Source organism: Enhydra lutris, unplaced genomic scaffold (genome assembly GCF_002288905.1).
Source record: "Enhydra lutris kenyoni isolate GAN:26980312 unplaced genomic scaffold, ASM228890v2 scaffoldscaffold10, whole genome shotgun sequence".
NCBI classification, from domain to species: Eukaryota; Metazoa; Chordata; class Mammalia; order Carnivora; family Mustelidae; genus Enhydra; species Enhydra lutris.
In genome coordinates, this window is record NW_019154094.1 from 42,769,189 (window position 1) to 42,787,715 (window position 18,527).

Genomic DNA, 18,527 nt, shown 5'->3' on the forward strand with positions numbered 1-18,527 from the left:
CAAGTTTTTGTGCCATATGTCAGATGAAACACTTCAGGGTTCAGGAATTCCTAGTGTTTAAGGTCTCTTCAATCCTTTTTCATTCTGTATTTGTAATAACCTGTTCAAGGTCTTTCTTAAACAACCAGTTCCTGGGAAAAGGTGTACAAGAGACTCAGAGTTCTAATTTACATAGAAACTTAAATCCCAAGAGCTTCTGATTAAGGGTCTTTGCTGTTTACCTCCCTAATTTTACATATGGCAAGAGATTATGTTTGGGGGATATTATTTTGCTCCCCAGAATACCATTCATTTTCCTTAGTACTTACTACAGTTAACAGTACATAGTAGGCATTCTGTGAACTTGTGATGAACTGGGGTAACTATTGGTTTCCTCGGAGCAAGGTTTGGATTTGTACATCTCCTAGTACAGTTCTTCCTAGCACAAAATGGATATTCAAGAATTTTTTTAAAAATTAATTGAATTGAGATTTTACTTCTCTTTGAGGGGAGTGCCTATTATTTTAACTAGACATTTCTCAACCAAGAGTGTCAGGCTCCTGAATGAATCATCAGTCAGGATCAGGGGGTTAACCATAGCCTAGAGAAGAGGGACTGAGTTTATAAGCTGATTCATGGAGCTGTATGTCAGCTCTTTTTAGAGAGCTGGCTTTTTGGATTGGCCTAGATTAATTGAACACTAACAATAATAAACCCTTAGCATCCAGTTAGAAAAACTGGGGATCTTCTTGAGTTCCTGGGAAAAGGAAATGACAAACTCCTCCTTAATCAGATTTCTGGGCTTGGAACTAGGGATTTTTTTGTGAGGATGCTGTGTGTCTGATTGCCAGTATGGAAAGAGGGAGCAGAGACAAAGTTTGGGAGAAGAGGGGAAGAGAGTGGGGACACAGCTGGGAGAGGGTAAGGTAGCTAGTAATAGAGAAAAATAAGATGACCTGAGAGAATAGTGGCTATGACCTCACCCTGGTTTTGTGATTGGTCAGTGATGGGTTGTAAATGAATTTTTGCTGGACAACTGTTTCCCCACAGTAGCCAGAATATCCCCTGCATTGGGTTTGACTTTAGTAGTCACCATCCTCAAAACCCTTTTCTAGTCTTGTGGGACCTTGTGATTCAGAGTGAGCTTTACATGTTTTATGGACCAAGAGGGGAAGAGGCTTTAAATAGCAGCTCTCCTCCACAATCAAGTCTCAGACATCCTAGAGAGGTTCCTTCTTGTGATTACAGATATTGCTGTAAGCTTTAGAATCTAGGGCATTCTTGATTAGAGTTTAACCTCAGGGGGAAGAAAAGGTCATTGCAATTTCACCCAGGAATTTTCTATAGGATAAATATATTTGATGAAAGCTACATAAAAGGTAGTTTCCTGGGGCTCCTAGGTGGCTCAGTGGGTTAAAGCCTCTGCCTTCAGCTCAGGTCATGATCCCAGGATCCTAGCATCGAGCCCCCGCATCGGGCTCTCTGCTCAGCAGGGAGCCTGCTTCCTCCTCTCTCTCTGCCTGCCTCTCTGCCTACTTGTGATCTCTGTCTGTCAAATAAATAAATAAAATCTTTTAAAAAAATACTTTAAAAAAAAAGGTAGTTTCCCTACCTTCATAGATATGTAAAAAGACTCACTTAAGATGTACTATCATCGTAATTTCTCCTTACTTACAAAAGCTTCCAAATATAAGATCAATGGATCTAACCTGTATTCCTAGAGAAAACTGCAAAGCAATTTCTTCTAGTTATTTAGCATATATTTTTTGAGTTACAACTTTGCTAGGTGCTTTAGTTTTAATGTTGTTGAGATAGAGGAATTTAGTCCCCAAATTGTGCCTTACCAAGGTATAATCTTTAGAAAAAGGAATATCATATTTTGTTTGAATCTGGTTTCAAAATCTACAAAGAAATGCTGGAAATTATTTAGACATGCTGCTCTGAATTTTGTACCAATCAATGCTGTTTCATATAATATCTCATCATTCATTGTTTATAAAGGCCCTAGGGACAGAGAACTAACTATATCCTGGCCCACCCTCCCAAATAACATTGGGAACTGAAACTAACAGCACTCTGGATGATCTGAGTGGGTAGTGCCAGAGAATGTTATATAACCTGCTAAAAATTCTGCATTGAGGTTGCAGTTAGAGTTGTCAAGTTTTAAATCCTTTCCTCTATGTTTTCTACCTTTGCCCTTCTGGGAAAAGATAGAACTTCCTAACCAGAAGTTAGTGACATCTTCCCTAGAGGAAAGAGTCAGCCTTCCTGGAGGGAATTGGAAAATGGGGATTCCTGGGTCTTCCTGGGTACTCTATCCTGGTCCTCTGTGCCACATTCTGTTTAGTCTTAATTCTGAGCTGCTACTACATAAAGAGTGTTAGAAGATATGTTGGTTATGGAGATGAATGTGGCATAGATATTGCATTCAAAAAATGTAATCTGATTAGGGAGATAGGATATATACAGGAAGAGGTAAATGAAAGCAAGAGCAGCAACTCTCAGATGAGTGACGTTTGTACAGCAAGACGTAGCACAGGAAAATGGAAAGAGCAGTGACCTTAACAGTTGGAAGACCTAGACTGAAAGGTTCAGTCTTATGTTCATAAGCAAATAAACCTTTTTTGCCTTAACTTACTCATCTGTAAAATGGGGATAATGATCTTCACCCTGCCTAACTCTCAAGGATGTAAGTGAGATATTATAGTATATGAAACTTTGGAAAACACAATTTAAAATACAAACATAGATGGACAAGTGGAGAGTGATTTTATCCCATTTTACAGATGAGGAAACATGCATAGAAAGATGAAAAACTTATTGAAAGTCCTGCGTGCTTGTGATGAAACGGCCACGTGTAGTTTAGACACAAAACAGAATGACTTTTTCCATTTTTCCCCTCCCTTATAGGCCTTGTCTGCTTGTAAGACTGTTAGGTAGCCAGTACACTGTTGCCCCCAGATAAAATATGTTTAAGGGTACGTATTTTATCCTAAGGATATCTGTTATAGGGATATACTGTCACCTTACTCATTTGGCTTGGCAAAGTTTTAACACAGCACTTACCAACAAAAATATAATGCAAATTGCAGGTGTAAGCCTTGTGTGAAATAAATTTTTTGGTAGCCACAGTAAAAAAAAAAAAGAAACAGGTGAAAATAATATGTTTTGTTTAGTACAGTGTATATGAAATTTTCTCATTTCAACATGTGAGCAATATAAAACAAATCATTAAAGAGATGTTTACATTCTTTTTTTTTTTTTTCCATAATAGTCTTTGAAGCTGGAATGTGTATTTTGCCTCCCAGCACATCTCAGCTTGTATTAGCCACATTTCAGGTGCTAGGTAGTCACCTATTACTGGTGGCTTCTCTGTTGGACTGTATAGCCCTGTACAGTCTCCTCTTTTCCCACCTTTCAGTTCTGGCTTTCTAACCTTCAATCTGATCTTTGCTACTTTCTTTAATGGATCTTTTTATTTTCCCCTTCTTTTGTCCCTAGAGAACCAGACTTCTTTTCTTTCTAAGTGCCAGGTATTCTTTTTTGGTCAGGTAGGCAATTATCTTCTCTACTATCTACTGTTTGAAATCAGCTACTGTTCCTTATACCATGCCTTTCTTTCTCTGTGAATATTCAGCTTTTTTGAACTGAGATTTCCATCTCATGTTATTTATGTGTCTGTCTCTTCTAATAAATTTTGTACTCCTTATGGACAAACATAGCATTTTATTCATTTCTCTGATCCCAGCCACTTAACACAGTTACTGGCCCCTAGCAGAAATTTGATAACTTTTTAGTAATTGAACAAATAAATCAGCCTTTCCTGGATACCTCTCCATCTCCTTCTTCCTCCTCGACAGTGATAGTTTTAATGGTAACGGTAGTTTTTGTTACAGAGCTATACTTTTTGCACATAAAGACCACCCTTGTTATTTGTGGTTTTAATTATTTACAGGAAAACAAATAGCCAGAATTTTAAACCATATTCTACAGTTCTTTCCAGAAGCTCTTTTTTTTTTTAAGTTTGTTTATTTATTTATTTGACAGAGAGATCACAAGTAGGCAGAGAGGCAGGCAGAGAGAGAGGGAGAAGCAGGCTCCCCACTGAGCAGAGAGCCCGATGTGGGGCTCGATCCCAGGACCCTGAGACCATGACCTAAGCCGAAGGCAGAGGCTTAACCCACTGAGCCACCCAGGAGCCCTGAAGCCCTTTCTTTAGTCACTTTTTAGGTTGTCTGATTTTACCTATGTTGGGAAAGCCTTCAGAGTGTATTAGACTTGGCTCTTTAACTGCCTACTCAATTCCTAAAGTTTCTCCCAGGTTAATTTCCCTGTTCTTTTTGCCTTCATACCTGTCCTTACACTCTGTCCAGACTTTTCCTTCACTAGGAGTTTCTTATTCACTCTCAGCCCCAGTTGACCTTAAGGAGGGAACTTCCTAACAGCAACTTAATGTGAAACCACAAAGTCATAGAATCTTGAAGTTAGAAATGATCTTATGAAAATAAAATAAATAAGAAATGATCTTAGAGATTCACATCCAGGGGTCTTCATACTTTCTAAAGTAGCTGAATTTTTTTTTTAAACAAAGCTTTAGTCACAACTCTGTATATAAAACTGGTGAAAATGGAGCTGCTTCAGTGAAATAGGGCTAGAGGTTCCTAGAGTTATTTTGGGTTCCACAAAAATGGTTTGTGAACCACTAATAGGGTTCAACTCCTTCACAGTATAAATGGGTAAACAGAGACCTAGAGAAGTGAAACAACTTGTCTAATCCATACAACAAGCTAGTGACAGGATCTGGACTGGAACCCAGATTTTCTTCCAGGTCAGTGTGCTTTGAACCACAATTTACTGTTTGGAGCCTCATTTCCCAAGGGGAGAAAACAGTAACAATGAGTCTTTTATTTTACTCTCCTTGATGAGATCTGACAGGGTCCACCTCTTCTTCTCCTCTAGTAAGTCATGTTGGCCCCCTCCTGTTATTGTTTTTCTCTAGAACCCAGGCTGGGGCTTGCCTTAGCCTTTGTTCTGTTCCCAGTTTTTGTAGTGCCAAGAAGAATAGGGAGAGAGCGGATTCAGGCAGGTCATGGTGGCACAGATGTTTCCTGTCCCTTGGCTACTCTGGCTGTGTCTTTCAGAGGCAGCCGAATGCCACAGCCAGGTGTGTCTTTCAGGGCCTTCCAAGCCCTTGGAGGTGGTAGGTGTTTATAACCGCAATTTCCTCACTAGCTTCTGTTTCTCACAGGCCTCTAGCCACTACCTGAGGGAATATATCTATCTATCTATCTATCTATCTATCTATCTATCTATTTTAAGATTTTATTTATTTATTTGTGTGAAAGAGAGGGAGAGAGCACAAGGAAGGGGAGCTGCAGGCAGAGGGAGAAGCCCTCTAGGGCTCAACCCTAGGACCCTGGGATCAGATCATGACCTGAGCTGAATGCAGATGCTTAACCAACTGAGCCACCCAGGTGTCTCTACAACCATATATATATATATATATATATATATATATATATATATATTTGGGAGATGTGGCTAACTTTATAAAACTATATACACACACACACACAGAGAGAGAGAGAGAGAGAGAGAGCGAGCATGGGTTGGGGGGAAGGAGTAGAAGCAGAGGGAGAAGCTTAGGGCTTGATCCCAGGACCCCAGAGATGGTGACCTGAGCTGAAGGCAGATGCTTAACTGACTGAGCCATCCAGGTGGTCCCTCCCCCCCCCCTTTTTTTTTTTTTTTTTTTTTTTTCAGAGATGGAGGGAACACATCCAAACCTCTACTTCAGGAGTCATCAGTCATTCAAAGCTCTCTGTGTCTGGCCATAGTTTACCTCTGTGGTATTATTTTCCAGTGTCCCCTTCATGCATCCTACGTTTTCTCCCAGAGTATTCTGTTTTCTTCCCTTCCTCCTCATCTTCACCTGTTAAAATATTATTTGCCCTTCCAGATGAAACTTAAAGGCCACCTTCTTTAAGAAGATTTTTCTCAAGGGGTGCCTGGGTGGCTCAGTCTGTTCATGCATCTGCCTTTGGCTCAAGTCGTGATCCCAGAGTCCCTGCTCAGCAGGAAATCTGCTTCTCCCTCTACCTCTACTCCTCTGTTCATACTCCCTCTCTCTTGCTCACTCTCTCTCTCTCAAATAAATAAATAAAATCTTAAAAAAAAGAAACAAGTCTTTCTCAATTTCCAACCTTATGCCGCCTCCCTCTATTGTAGTTTTATAAAGTTAGCCACATCTCCCATCATTCCCTGCCTCATATTTTATGTACAGCAACTTTGTACATACCATTTGTTTCTCACTTTCGTAGCTTTGGTTATACTGTCAATTTACCCACAATTCCCTACCCAAATTTTTACTTTAGTTTTGCCTGGCTAGCTTCCTTTTAAATTTAGGATGGGCACAGGCAACACTTTTTTCAGGATGGCTCTCTTGACCCTTCCAAGCTGAGTTAGGCTACTCCCGTAATAGAATATAACTATCTCTATCATTGTACTTACGTACTGTATTTTATCTATCTGTATCTAACTCCCACACCAGAGAGTGTTCCAAGAGAGCTATGACTTACATTTTCTATTTCCAGCATTTAACAATGTCTTATCAAAAGTAGATGCTTAATAAATATTTGTAGGATAGATGAATAAATAATTTTTGTATTATTTTAATACTTTTATACTATTACATTAAAAAAACTGTCTACCACTAGACTACAAGTTGTGTGAAAGCAGGGATAGGGTTTGAGTCTTACATTTTTGTCCTTCACAGGGCTTAATTCATAATAGATATATTAGCTAGTGTTTTCCAGAGAAACAGAACCAATAGGAATTATATAGATACATAGATTTATTTTAAGGAATTAGATCAAATGTAATTTAATGAATTTTAAGGAACTCAGGCGAGAATTGGTATTGTAGACTTGAGTGAAATCTGTAAGGCAGGCCCTCAGGCTGGAAACTCAGGCAGGATTTCTGTGTTTGTCTTGAGGCAGAATTCCTTCTCTGAGAAACCTCAGTTTTTGCTTTTAAGCTTTTGTACTGATAGGATAAGGCCCACACACAATTATCAAGGATAACCTCCTTTACCTAAAGTCAACTGGTTGTGGATGTTAATCGCATCTACAAATTACCTTCACAGCAACATCTAGGCAAGCATTTGACCAAATAATGGGGCACTACAACCTAACCAAGCTGACATGTAAAATTTAATCATCACAGTAAGTGATCAATAAATGTTTGCTGAAGTGAAGTATGCTTTTGAGCTTCCTATCTGAAGCTCAGAAAAAGAGAATAATCTTATTTCTGTTTCCAGCAATAATTTGAGCTCAGTAATCTGAAAATTTTCCACCCACTAAACCCCTAACAGCTCTGAATAAAAAAAAAACCAAAACGGTAACATTCTTTAAAATACACGACTAAATTTGCAAGAAAGTAAGGGACTCTTCAGAGGCTAAAAAAGGAGATAGACTGAGTAGTAAGTCTATACATGATGTCCTATCAGGCGTCTTGGGGTATCTGTTTTGGTAACCTTGGGACTTGGATTTTAATACCCACACAAGAACAGGAGATGTGGATCTTCATGAGACAGGCATTAAAACTGAGATCTACAAATGAGCCTTGGACTTAAGTAAAATGATGGTTAGAAAAAAATCTCATTAACACATGGACACAAGAAAGTTGTCTATCTCAGCCTATACTCTAGATACAACAACAACAAAAAAGAGGCTCTCTGTGAGAATTCAAAACCATAGGTCTATCTTTAATTGGGTTTGGAGTTTGGATTTATACTGCCTGGGTAGTCTGAGGTTCTCTAAGTTGATAACGAAAGAGTATGCCCAACCAACAATACCCTGGAATGTTTAGCAGAAGAAAACACGAACTTTCTTAAGATGACATGAGATCTATAAGATGATAAAAAGATCTATAAAATTAATATATTTAAAATTATTAAGGGGATGCCTGGGTGGCACAGTTGGTTGAGCAAGTGCCTTCGACTTGGGTCATGATCCTGGGCCCAAGTCGGGCTCCCTGCTCAGGGGGAGCCTGCTTCTCCTTCTCCATCTCCCTCTGCCTGCTGCTTCTCCTGCTTGTGCTTTCTCTCTCTCTCTCTGTCAAATAAATAAGTAAAGTCTTTAAAAAATAAAATTATTAAGAACAAAACGTAATTTAAAACATGCTATGAGGCATATGTGACAAATAGAGTTTCTAAAAATAAAAAAGACGTAAACATAGTCATTGAAATTAAAAACATAAGGGACACCTCGGTGGCTCAGTCGGTTAAGCGCCTGCCTTTGGCTCAGGTCATGATCCCAGGGTCCTGGAATCGAGCCCCGCATTGGGCTCCTTGCTCAGCAGAGAGCCTGCTTCTCCTTCTCCCTCTACTGCTGCTCTGCCTACTTGTGCTCATCTCTCTGTCAAATAAATAAATTAAAAAATAAATAATATACTGTTTAAATAGGAGATTAGATATTGCTGAAGGAAAAAATGGTGAATTGGAAGTTAAGGCAGAAATTATTCATAATAACCTTCACAGAGACAAAGAGAAGAAAAATATGAAAACAAAGTTAAGAGACAAGGAAGATAGAATGTGAAGATCCAATATATGTTTAATAATAGTTTTAGAAGGAGAAAATGGAAAGAGGCAATGTTCAGAAGTAATGGTTGATATTTTTCCAAAATTGATGAAAGATCTCAATTAGGTCTTTGAATTCCAAAGGATAAATTAAAATAAAGCCACTTCTAAACATTCTTTAGTGAAACTGCCTAACTGCAAAGACAAAAAGTAGATCTTCAGGGCATCCGAAGATAGAAGAGATAATCTACTAGAAATTGCAAACTGAGAATAGTAACAAAATAAACAAAGGAGTGATGTCCTCAAAAGCTTAGAGGGAGTAAAAAACCCACCCAATCTAGAATTTTCCACCTACTTAAACCTTAATTCAAGAGTAAGGGTAAAATGGAGATAAATTTAGACAGATAAAGACATCAAGTTTACAACTCAGAGACCATTTCTGAAAGGAGTACTCAAAATGAATATTCTTCAGGAAGGAGAAAATAGGAAGGAAGTAGTAACATGAGAAAAGCAACAGTGAGCAGAGAAATTGACAAACAAATGAGTAAATCAAAAAATAATAGAAAAACTTGACAGTATGAGATAACAACAAAAATAATGACTAGTTTAGGGAGTATGAAAATAAAGTGAAATTGAAATATTGAGCAATGGTGATAAGTGTCATGGGAGGGGAGTAAAGAGAAAAGAGGAGTGATCAGTGTTAAAGCACACTAAAATTTGGGAGGATAGGAGAGCTACTGATTAAATTCATACTTTAAAAGTAAAGTATGCATGTTAAAAGAAGAGTTGAGGGTAACCACACAATAGAAATAAAATGTGCAATTGCCAGACTATTAAAGGGAAAAGACTTGCACCAGGGACCCCATACAAGAAAGATGAATTCTGCATACTTTGTAATAGCAAACATTCAGAATAACCTAAGTGTCCATCATTGGGAGAAAAGTTAAAATAAATTTGATATATTCAAACAATGAAAGTAAATGAACCAGCGTTTTTTATGTATTACCATGAATATACATAAAAATTGCAACATTGAGTGGAAATATGCTGCTTGAAGGCAGGTAGATAGAAAATAATACCACTTATAAAAAGCCCCCAAACAGGCAAAAGAGTACTACGTATAGTATATACATGTAGTAAAACTATATAAATATGTATATGGAAGTAATACAAATGAATTCAGAATAGTTATCCCTGGGGAGGAGAGGTAGGGGAATGAAACTGAGGAGGAAGGTGCAAGAAATTTCAACAGCAAATCTTGTATTTCTTCTTTTTTTTTTTAATCTGAGAAAAACAGAAAAATATTAAGATTGACAAAGCTTGGTAGTGAGATAAACAGATATTTGTTATAGCAGTTTTAAAATATTTCTGTGTGCTGAAATTTTTCTTCATTTAGGCAAATAGTGAACTTAAATTTGGAGAAATGTGTATAACTTTAGAAAAGTGTATAATTATGTGTATAACTAATTCTAGTTAAGTTTTATTTTTCTCACTGTAAGACATGATATAAAATGATGGCAGAAATTTAGACAGATACTACTGTGACTGATTAAAATGTGTAACTTTAAAGAAATACACAGACTTGGCATTTTTCCAAAATCATTTTTTCTTTAAGTGGTAGTTTGCCAAGAGAAAACAGCATTGAACAAAATCTCAGATTTGTCTAACTTCCAATATTTATTGTTTAGCTCAGGTTTGATCTGACCAATCCAGAAGATTTCATTATGTTCCAGTCATCATGCCCTTATAACATAAACTGGAGCATTTTCAAAGAGGAGGCTTCAGGGTGATGCTGTTTGAGAGAGAATAGTGGCAGTGTAGCTTGAAGAGATGAAGACTCGAGAAGGCCTTTTTATTGTCCCCAAGAAGGCAGACATGTACAAAAAAGGAATAGACTGGTTTTATGTGGGCAGAGCCCAAACCAAACAGCAACCCCCAATATTTGGTTCAGTTTAAAAATTAACTGACGGGGCGCCTGGGTGGCTCAGTGGGTTAAAGCCTCTGCCTTCGGCTCAGGTCATGATCCCAGGGTCCTGGGATCGAGCCCCACATCGGGCTCTCTGCTCAGCAGGGAGCCTGCTTCCTCCTCTCTCTCTGCCTGCTTCTCCGCCTACTTGTGATCTCTGTCTGTCAAATAAATAAATAAAATCTTAAAAAAAAATCAACTGACTGAAAATGAAAACAAAAACAAAACCCCTGAAAAATGGTAATTTTTCTGAGTTCCCTTGTTATGAACATTGTAGAATCCATCCTTACGTTGGGGTGGGAAGTGGAATTTGTTGATCTAGTTTTAAGCTTCCTACACATGAATGATAGATAGACTATTAAGTCTTTAAGCCATTCAAGCAAACATAGATACCAGAATTGTTGATGCAAAGGGGAAAACTATTCTTGGCCTCAGGATTTCAGCTTTGTCTTGGGAAAATCCCCAAAATACAGAAGCTGGAATCTGGGATATAAACAATATTCAGGGAGAAACCTCCCTTCAAGACAGTACTGTCAAGGTGTCTGTTTCATCATTCCCCAAATTCCAAATTATTGGATTCACAGTCTTCAGAGGCCGCTCTCCTGACCATTGGCAAACCAGGAAGCAAGGAACTGGCTCCATCCTACCTTTCAGCCTATCCCTATGCCCTGTCACTTCCTCTCTGACATATGCATATCCTATATTATATCATAACCACACCACCACTTAGCAGGTTTTGTGAATTACACTTTCATGCTATAATACTTTTGTTTAAGCCAATTCTCTACTCGAAATGCCCTTTCTGCCTCACACATTGAAATCCTTATTGTTTAACTTCCTGTGCTGTCAGAACCTGAAAATTCCTTTAGAATCCATCTGATTGAATTGCCATATTTACATATAAAGAAAGTGTAATTTAGATGAATTTCTAAACTACACAAAATTTCTCCCGTTCACTCTATAGTCAGAATTTATCACTCTTTTCTCTGTATTATAGGACAAACAGAAAATCATATAGAATGTTTAGGACTTTATCTGTTCTAAATTAATAATATCTTTAAAGGTTAAGTATCTTAGCTCCAAAAGAGCACAAGGAATTTTTATTTTTAATTGTCATAAAATACACATAACATAAAATTTACTATCTAAACCATTTTTAAGTGTGCAGTTCAGGAGTGTTAAGTATATTCACATTGTTGTACAACCAATCTTCAGAACAATTTTATCTTGTAAAATTGAATGTCTATATCCATCAAAAAACAAATCCCCAATGAGCACAAGGAATTTTAAAGAGATATTTTATCATGTAAGGTGTGATGAAAGAAATAAAGGATTTTTTAAAGTATATATGTCATAACTAAAAAGAAACTAAAAAAAAAAAAGAAATGAGAAAAATAAAAAGAAATTGAAATATTTCATTTCAAGAATTGGAGAATTATGTAAAAGCCTGATGAAGAAAAGTTTTTCCCTTGAAATCTACTATGGAAAGAAAGAAGAGAATTAATATTTATAATGGTTGATTATTAGTGAGAAAGTTACCAAATTGTATCTAAAGGTGTTGGTTGTCTTTACTGTTCTAAGTATCTATTTTTAAAGCTGTATTTTTATTACAAAAGTCATACTTCTTAGGAAAACATTTTAAAATAATAATAGAAATTCTTATGTTCAATTGTTTTTATTGCAAAATTTTATTTAGTCAAAAGTACAAGTTTTAAAAGGATGCATAAAAGTGAGTATCTTAGGGGCACCTGCGTGGCTCATTCAATTAAACGTCTGCCTTCAGCTTGAGATTGAGCCCCACATGGAGCCTCATGTTGAAACCCATGTTGTGCCCCTTGTCAATTTCCTGCTCAGCAGGGGGTCTGCTTCTCCCTCTGCCCCTCCCCCGAGCTTGTGCGTGCTCTCTCTCATAAATAAAATCTTTTTTTAAAAAGTGAATATCTTAGAAAATTATTAGTAAATTGTGAAATTTTCAGAAGTGACTACTCTTTAAAATTCTTTTTGAATAATTTCATGTTTTAGAAGTCCTGTGAAGTAGATAATAAGATCTGTTCTGGAATCATAGTCATAAACCCTGAATCCACCACTCGGTAGTTGTATGACTTGAACAAATTAATCTCTCTCTGCCTTAGTTATCTGTTAAGATTGGGAGATAATGTTATCTACCTTAAATGATTGATATGAGGATTTATTCATAGAGTATATAAAGTCAGCACAGTAACTACTGCTTACTAAGTACTTAATAAATATTAGCTATTATTAATTTTACTCTTGTTAATATAATTCTGGTGCTTGGGCTCTGTGGTAAATAATCTACTCTACTGCTGTTAACAGTAATTTTTATTCTTTGTGCCAGAGCTGGGTGAGGTCTATAGTCTTTCCTCTCCCTACATCCTACCCAGTGCTTTGCATATTGTTGGACGAATAGTAGATACCTAATCTAATAAATCTTTGTTGAATGAATGATGAGAATATTTTTAAGGGTTTATAGAATATATTTCATTATAATAGCACTGAATAATAAACTCCTTTTCAAAGGAATGTATCTAGTGCTAAGTAAAAATGAACTGGGTTTTTAATCAGTTTGAGTTGATGTTTAAAACTACTCCTTTGGACTTTTAAATGTGAGGAGCATTTCAATGAATCATGAGAGGTGGCTGAAAGTGTGGACAAATTCATTGAGGAGAAGAGAGCCAGAACAATACCCTATATCTTTCCACTGCTATACCAAGGCATGAGCGTCTATCCAGATCCATTCTGGACAAAACTTGGTATAACAAGAAGAGCATTGAATTGAGAAGTGATGACCATTCCCACAGGGTTCTTTTGTACACTGGTGATATAGTAGTGAGTATAATTACCTTCCATGGGTTTCCTACCACATGACCTTGGCCACTGTTCCTCTTTAAGCCTCAGTTTCTTTCCCTTTATAAATGAGAGGATACCATTTAAAATTTAACGTCCATTTCTCCATTCAGAATGTGTGTGGTTCCATGTTGCTAAACTTGGGTGCATCTGGAAACCTATGGCATATCTCTTCTAGGACAGTGCCAGTTATTCTCACATCCTGCCAAAATTCAGTTGTTAATAACTATTCTAGTGAGTAATATCTCCCCCTGAATTGGTGCCAGTTGGAAAATTGTAGAATGGAATGTACCACCTGGGTTTGGATTTGGAAATCTAAAGTATTGTTGCCTTGAGGTACAGGGATGTTTCTACTGAGCCATTGTGGTGAGTAGGCTGAAAATACCAGCCATGGCAGTTTTTACTTGGACCAGGAAATAAGGGTCAAACCTCCTTTGCTAATGATAACAGAATGAAGAGAGCTCTTTTCTTACTTCCTTCCAGCAATTTGCTGTATGAACTGTTATGTAGTATCACAAACAGAATCAATGTATCAGTAAAGTGAGAAAAATAAGTAAAACTTATGCTTCTGTAATGCATAGCTGTTGATATTCTATATCATAATTTCACAAACACTCTGAATGGACTCAAGTCCTTAGTTTCCACATCTTATAATGTCACTTTGGGATATCTCTTCAATTCCAGTGTTCCTTGATTTTGGGAAGAGTTGCCTTTCTTGCTGTAAGGGAACAGCATGTGGAATGGAAAGGGAATGCAGTCTACCTCAAACTCAGTGTATGACCTTGAATTAGTCAAGGCCCCTCTCTGGGCCTCTGTTTCCTCCTAAAGAAAAGGCCTCCAAACAAAATTTTCCCTTTTGGAAGGCTGAGTTATTAAGTTATTAAGGTCTCATATGAGAGTAAAGTCTTATAAACACTAGTATATTGTCTTAGTAATATAATATTAATATTAATATAATATTAAAAAATTTTATAAATAACCAGTGTGTTGATTTGTACCTAAATTAGATCATTAAGACAGAGGATGGTCTCATCAAACAGAGTAATGACCATATTTCTGTCAATAATTATAAATGCCTGATCAACATTCAAACAAAGGATCCATTTTGTTGAAATGCTCTCCATTTCAAAGGACTCACACAAGTACATTGTTTAGGGGTGCCTGGGTGGCTCAGTGGGTTGGGCCACTGCCTTGGGCTCAGGTCATGATCTCAGGGTCTTTGGGATCGAGTCCCACATCGGGCTCTCTGCTCAGCAGGGAGCCTGCTTTCCTCTCTCTCTCTCTGCCTGCCTCTCTACTTGTGATCTCTGTCAAATAAATAAATAAAAATCTTTAAAAAAAAAAAAAGTACATTGTTTAACCCAGTGATTTTTATATAGAAAGGGGGAAGAAAAGTACCTACAATGTGTGAATGGGTGCTTTACATACTTATAGTCATTAGATACTTTACATACTTATAGTCATTCGACAAATATTATCTGGCACCTAGCATGTACCAGATATTATAATAGAGCTGGACATGGGATTGACACAGTGGTTACCATGACAGCAAGGTCACTGTTGTTACATTTTGATTGGAGAGGTATATAATAAATAAATAGCCAAGGAAATTATTTTTAAAAAAGATTTATTTATTTATTGGAGAGAGTTGGGGGAGGGGCAAAGAGAGAGAATCCTTAAGCAGGCTTCCCACTGAGCACAGAGCCTAACTCAGGGCTCCATCCCACAACCCATGAGATCATGATCTGACCCGAAACCAAACATTGGACACTCAACTGACTGAGCCACCCAGGCACCCCTCAAGGAAATTTTTAAATAAAAGTAATATCTTTGAAGATAATGAAGACAGAATGACTGGGAGGGAAGGAGACTACCTTAGGTCAGGTAGTCTAGAAAAACATAACTGAGGAGGTGATGCATAAACTGAGATTCAGATAGTAAGAAGCAACAGAATGTGCAAAGATCTAGGGGAAGGAAATATCCTGCAACAAGGGCAAAAGCCCAAAAGAGATGATAAATTTAGCATGTTTGAGGAACACATTAAAGGCAGGGTCATTTAAATCTAACAAACTTTAGAAATAGGTATTATCTTTATCCAATAGATAAAGATACAGAGAAATAAAGAGCCCAAATTCAGGTAGTAAATTGAAGATCTGACTTAAACCCAGGTTAGCCTGGCTCTAAAATCCATGCTCTTTCCACTGAGCCATACCACTTGGCAACTGACTGAAATGCAAAATTTCTGAGTTGGCATGAATAACTTGTTTCTTTGTAACACAGTGGAAAAGGTACTCTTTCTTTTTTGTGATTCAGGAAGTATATATTCCAGGTGAAAGTTCTAAATGGCTATTTGCTTTTGACATTGATGAACATACAGTACTGTGTATTCCTTTTTTTTTTTTTTTTTTTTTTTTGACAGACAGAGATCACAAGTAGGCAGAGAGGCAGGCAGAGAGAGAAGAGAAAGCAGGCTCCCTGCTGAGCAGAGAGCAGATGTGGGGCTTGATCCCAGGACCCTGAGATCATGACCTGAGCTGAAGGCAGAGGCTTAACCCACTGAACCACCCAGGCACCCAGTACTGTGTATTCTTATATGATACTATTTTATGTATTGTGGTTCCACATTCCCTCAAGTTTCAGATGGGTGGATGTCCTCTGCCAGGAATCAAGCAACAGGTCTTTATTAAGGATTTTGTTATAGGATGGAATATGTGTGTGTCCCATGTCCCCTACCCATCCACCTCCTTCCAAATTCGTATGATGAAGTTCTAACTTCCAGTGTGATGGTATTTGGAGATGGGTCCTTTGGGAGGTAGTTAGGTTTGGATGAGGTCATGAAGATGAAGCCCCCGTGATAGAATGAATATCTTTATAAGAAGAAAACAGGGATGCTCGGTGGCTCAGTCAGTTAAGCATCTGCCTTTCACTCATGGCATGATCCCAGGGTCCTGGAATCAAGCCTGGTGTGGGCTCCCCGCTCAGCAGGGAGTCTGCTTTTCCCTCTCCCTTTGGTTCTCCCTCTGCCTTTCCTTCTCCCTCTCCCCCCCCCCCGCCCCTCCCTCTGCTCTTGCTCTCTCTCTCTAATAAATAAATAAAATCTTTTAAAAAAACAAAAACAGAGAGTACTCTCTCTCTACCATATCAGAACACAGCTATAAGAACACAGCTAGAAGGTGGGTCTCTGCAAGCCAGGAAGAGGGTCTTACTGAATAGGCTATGCCTTGATCTAGACTTCTCAGCAAAAATGTCTATTGTTTAAGCACCCAGTCTATGGAATTTTGCTTCAGCAGTCCAAGGAGATAGATAGCTGTGTCTATATAGCTATATCTACATATAGATAACATAAATAGGTAATAAATACATAGACATAGATAATATATATTTCTATACATTATTTCTATATATATTTATCTGTAGATCAGTAGAGTGAGTATATAGAGAGATACGTAGGTGGGTAAGTAGATAAAGAGATTTATTATAAAGAGTTCACTCACACATTGATGGAAACTGAGAAGTCCCAAGATTTGTCAACAAACTGGATACCCTGAAGAGTTCCAGTCCGAGTCTGAAGGCCTAAGCACGAAGAAAACTGATGGTATAAGTTTCAGTCTGAGCCCAAAGGCAGAAGACTGATGCCCTAGCTCGAAGACAGGCAGAGACAGTGAATTCTTCCTTATTCCATCTCCATCTATCTATCTTTCTTTCCTACCTTCCTTCCTTTCTTTCTAGATTTTATTTATTTGACACAGAGAGAGAGTGTGTGTGCACAAGCAGGGGGAGCAGCAGGCAGAGGAAGAGGGAGAAGCAGGACCCTTGCTGAGCAAGGAGCCCAATGTGGGGCTTGATCCCAGGGCCATGGGATCGTGACCTGAGCTGACGGCAGATGCTTAACCGACTGAGCCACCCAGGCATCGCCACCATCTTTTATTCTATTCAGGCCTCCAGTGTATCAGATTAGGTGCACTTACATTGGGGAGGGCAATCTACTTTACTCAGTTCTGACTCAAATGTTAATATCATCCAGAAACACCTTCACAGACATACCCAGAATAATGTTTAGCCAAATATCTGGACACCTGTGGCCCTATCAAATTGACAGATAAAATTAACTATCCCAACCAGGCTTTGGTTAAGGCAGATGTGAGTGTGAGAGAGGGTGGTTGGGGAGTAGGAAGGAAATATAAGACAGTGTGCACCTTCAGAAGATACAGTAGATCAGAAGATACTGATACAGTAGGAAAAGGCGTATATAAATGAAAAATCAGTGGATTATACAAAGCTGTGTCTTTCTAATGTGACAAGTGAATGGGTTTCAGACAGAGCTTTCAGAGGGAAGAAAAACCACCATTGGAGAGGAAGACAGGGAAGATTCATAAGGGAGGCAGAACTTGTTTTGGACTTTGAAGAATGAGGAGAGGTGATTTCTTTCTCTTTTTTTAGCATTATTTTTCAAGTGGTCCTTAATAAGTTTTAGGATACCTGCAAAGATAATTCATAAAATTTGTACCAAAAAAGAAAACAGGACACTGTCCATCCAGTTTGGTTGAGGCTAAAATAAACTTAACAATAATTTGGCTAAGAGCAAAGAGAAAATGATTTGTCTCATTCCACTTACAAATTTAGATGCAGTCATTCTTTGTAACATATTAATAGAATCCAATTAGGTATGAAAAAGGACATTATATAACAAAGTAAGACTTATTCTTGGATCTAAAGGCTGGAAAAAAGTAGAAATAGACTTCACAGGTGAATTCTCCTAAACATTTTTGGTAGAGATAATACAAGTTCCACAAACACTCTTACTCCCCATCTCATTCTGTGAAGCCATCATTATTACTCTGACACCAAACCAAAGTCACAAACCAAAGTCCCCAGTAAACATAGATTCAACAATACTTAACAACATTTTAGTGAATTGGATCCAATGATATATAAAAAGAATCATGCATGATGACCCAATGGGGTTCATCCCAGGAACTCAAAGTTCATGTAACATTTGAATATCTGTCAGTGTAACTCACCACAGCAGCAAGTGTAATAAGAAAAACATTATGATCCCAATAGATGCATAAATATCCTTTGAGATTACTCGTGTGTGTGTGTGTGTGTGTGTGTGTGTGTGTGTGTGTGTGTGTGTGT

General features: G+C 37.8%; 1 protein-coding gene across 1 annotated transcript in view; it reads left to right on the top strand.

Moving 5' to 3' along the window:
- The window catches only part of LOC111144119 (synapsin II), a 211,913-nt gene that overhangs the window by 132,281 nt on the left and 61,105 nt on the right, over nucleotides 1-18,527 (top strand). The gene's annotated exons all lie outside the window — the stretch shown is intronic.